A 4,060-nucleotide genomic window follows, 5' to 3' on the forward strand; every position below is an offset into this window, starting at 1 on the left:
TTGGGGAGATAAAAAAAAAAAAGATTGGCAACAGTTGTTAGCCCAGGTGCCAATCTTTAAAAAAATAAAAAATAAGAAATAAATTTTTAAAAAAAGAGTTCAACGTGGAGTTACCACATGACTCAGTAATTTCCACTCCTATGCATATGCCCGAGGGAACTCAAAGTATGTGTCCACATGAAAAGTTATCCATGGGGGCCAGCCTGGTGGTGCAGCCGTTAAGTTCACATGTTCCACTTCGGTGGCCCAGGGTTTGCCAGTTCGGATCCCGGGTGCAGACATGGCACTGCTCGGCAAGCCATGCTGAGGCAGGTGTCCCACATATAAAGTAGAGGAAAATGGGCACAGATGTTAGCTCAGGGCCAGTCTTCCTCAGCAAAAAAGGGAAGAGCATTGGCAGTGGATGTCAGGATTAATCTTCCTCAAAAAAAAGAAAGTTATACATGAATGTTCATAGTAGCATTATCCATAATAGCCAAAAAGTAGAAATAACCCAAATATCCATCAGTGGATGAATGGATAACGAAACTTTGGCATATTCACACAATGGAATATTACTCAACCCTGAAAAGGAACAAAGCTCTGACATGCACTACACCATGGATGAACCTCGAAAACCTCATGCTGAGTGAGAGAAACCAGACATAGAAGGAAACAGTGTGTGAGATTCCAAATATGCATGAATGTCCAGAACAGGCAAATCCATGGGACAGACAGCACACTGGTGGGTGCCATGGGCTGGGGGAATGACACAGGGACGGGGTCTCCTTTTGTGGTGATGGAATGTTCTGGAACTAGATAGAGGTGATGGTTGCATAATTCTGTGAATGTGCTAAGTGTCACTGAATTATGCACTTGAAAGGGTGACTTTTATAGTATGAGAATTATATCTCAAGTTTTTAAACAAAAATTGTATGTGAATGTTTCTGGCAGACTTATTCATAATCGCCAAAAACTGGAAACAACCCCAATGTCCCTCACCTGGGGAATGGACAAACATACTGTGGCCCATCCATACAATAGAAAACTATGTAGCCATGAAAAGGAATGAAGTGTTGATCTCCCAACGTGAGTCTCAAATGCGTTATGCTGAGTGAAGGGCGCCAGACCCGAGAGGCTGCCTGCTGGATGCCTGCGTTCATACGCCATCCTCAGAAAGACAGAACCAGGAGGACAGAAGACAGATCAGCTGTTGCCAGGGGCCGGGGGTGGGTAACGAGAGAATTTTGACGTGATGATGGAACTGTTCTGTCTTGATTGTTGTGTGGGTTACAGGGCTGTATTTATTTGTCAAAAGTCATAATACTGTGCACCAAAAAGGATGAATTTTCTTGCATGTAAACACATTTTCCGAAATGAAGGCAATAACGAAAGGACTTAAGACACCTCCGTGCCCTCCGCTGCCTCATGGTTGAAGTCCAGATTCCTCTGCTTGACCCCATCAGACGCTTTGTGATTTTGTTGTATACCCTCCATCAACAATGAATTATGCAGCCCTACTGTGTGCCAGGCACTGGCCCAGGGCCTGGTAATACATTGGTGAACAAAACCAAGTTCCTGCTCTCGTGGAGCGCACATTCCAGCACACGAACAACCGTATAAATACATAATTAGTCAGGAGCGCTAAGTTCTAGGAAGAAAACTAAAACAGGGAAGGATGGACAGAGATGAGGGTGGGCTATATAGATTGGGAAAGGAAGGCACCTCTGATGGGGTGACATTTGAGTAGTGACTGGAAGGAAATGAGAGAATAAGCTGATAGGATGAGAGTCATGGGCACTGGGAACAGCAAGTGCAAAGGCCCTGAGGCTGGAGTAAGCTTGACATGTTTGAGGGAAGGCAAGGTGGCCTGGTGCTGTGCCAGGGCTCAACAAGCCCTAATTACAATGATTAAGTTGCCACTAGGGGCTGCTTCTTTGACACCCCAGCTCCAACGATGGGTTGTTTTGTTTTGTTTTGCTTTTGCATTTCCAAGAAATTGTTTTTATCTTTGTATGGATCAATTCCAGCTTATTTTGATGAACAATAGGCAGCAATGCTTCTTATAACATCTAGAACTTAGAATCATAATAATAACAATACTGCACGTCGCTAATCATCAGGGAAATGCAAATCAAAACCACAGTGAGTTACCACCTCCCCCCGTCAGGTTGGCTCTTGTTAAAAAACAAAAGATGACAAGTGTTGGTGAAGATGGGGAGAAGTTTGAACGCTTGCTCGCTGTTAGTGGAAATGTGAAATGATGCTCCACTGTAGAAAACAGAATGGAGGTTCCTCAAAACAGTAAAAGAAGAACCACGGTGCAACCCAGCAATTCCACCTCTGGCTATTCGCCCAAAAGAACTGACAGCAGGATCTTGAAGAGATGTTAGCGTTCCTATGTCCCTTGCAGCATTTTTCACAATACCCAAGATACAGAAACAGCCTGAGTGTCTGTTGATGGGAGAGTGGATAAAGGAAATGTGGTATCTTCCTTGGAATGTTATTCAGCCTTTCAAAAGAAGGAAATTCTGTAACATCCAACAGCATGGGTAGCCGTTGACGACATGTGCTAAGCGAGACGAGCCCATCACAGAAACACAAAGACTGCATGATTGCATTTATGTGAGATAGCGGAAACAGTCCTGTCCCCAGAAGCAGAGGGTAGGATGGTGGCTGGCAGGGGCTTCGGGGAGGAGGGCATGGGGGTCTGCTCGTCGAGGGGTGCAAGGCTCCAGGCAGGCAAGACAAACAAGCTCTTGAGATCTGCTGGACAACGTTGTATGCATAGCCAACAGTAATGTACTGTTCACTTAAACATTGGTGAAGTGAGTAGATCTCACATTAAATGTTCTTACCACAATAAAATAAAATTTAAAAATGAAACATGAAACTACCATATGACCCAGTACTTGCATTTTTGGGCAATCCCAGAGAAATGAAAATTTATGTTCACACAAAATCTTGTAATGGATGTTTTATTCATAATAGCCCCAAACAGGAAACAACCCATGTGTCCTTCAACAGGTGATTGGTTAAACAAATTGGTACATCCATAGCAGGGAATGCCAACTTGGGTGAATCTCCAAGGAATCGTGCCAAGTGAAAAAAAGCCAGCACTAAGAGGTTATATACTGTATGATTCCATTTGTACAACATTCTTTTTTTTTTCTTAAAGATTGGCACCTGAGCTAACAACTGTTGCCAATCTTCTTTTTTTTTTCTTTCTGCTTTTTCTCCCCAAATCCCCCGAGTGCATAGTTGTATATTTTAGTTGTGGGTCCTTCTAGTTGTGGCATGTGGGACGCCGCCTCAGCGTGGCCTGATGAGCGGTGCCATGTCCATGCCCAGGATCCGAACCCGTGAAACCCTGGGCCGCTGAAGCGGAGCACAAGCACTTAACCACTTGGCTACAGGCTGGCCCCTGCAACATTCTTAAATAATAAAATTACGGAAATAGAGAACACGTTGCTGCCAGTGTGCAGGGACCAGCTGGGGTCTGGTGAGTGTGGGTGTAAAAGTGCAACAAGAGGGATCTTTGTGAGGATGCACTGTTCTGTATCTTTCGTGTAGCAATGTCAGTATCCTGATTGTGATTCTGTACTAGAGTTTTGCAAGATATTATCATTGAGGGAAACCAGGTAAGGACATGGGTATATGGACTCTTTCCATATTAGTTCTTAAAACTACATGTGAACCTCCAATTATCTCAAATTTAAAGTTTAATGTATGCTTCTCATCCATTCAAAGTGTCAACTTAAAAAGCAAATTTGCCTGTTATTCTATCTCAAAATGAGTTTATTTGAGAATAACCAAAAGAATTGCAATTCTGGCTGTGCATGCTGTGGCAGACCACAGGCAAATCCAGAAAGAAATGAGGGGAGCTGCTTTTATAGAGAAAAAGGGGGAGCAGAGAGGGGCTGTTTAAAGGAAAATCCACTGGCGGAAAGTGACCGTTCAGGGGACAATGGCTTCTCATTGGCTGGGCTGTGGGGTTTCTCATTGGCTGGGCTGTGGGGTTTCTCATTGGCTGGGCTGTGGCGTTTCTCATTGGCTGGGCTGTGGCGTTTCTCATTGGCTG

The sequence above is a fragment of the Equus quagga genome, chromosome 9, assembly GCF_021613505.1.
Source record: "Equus quagga isolate Etosha38 chromosome 9, UCLA_HA_Equagga_1.0, whole genome shotgun sequence".
NCBI classification, from domain to species: Eukaryota; Metazoa; Chordata; class Mammalia; order Perissodactyla; family Equidae; genus Equus; species Equus quagga.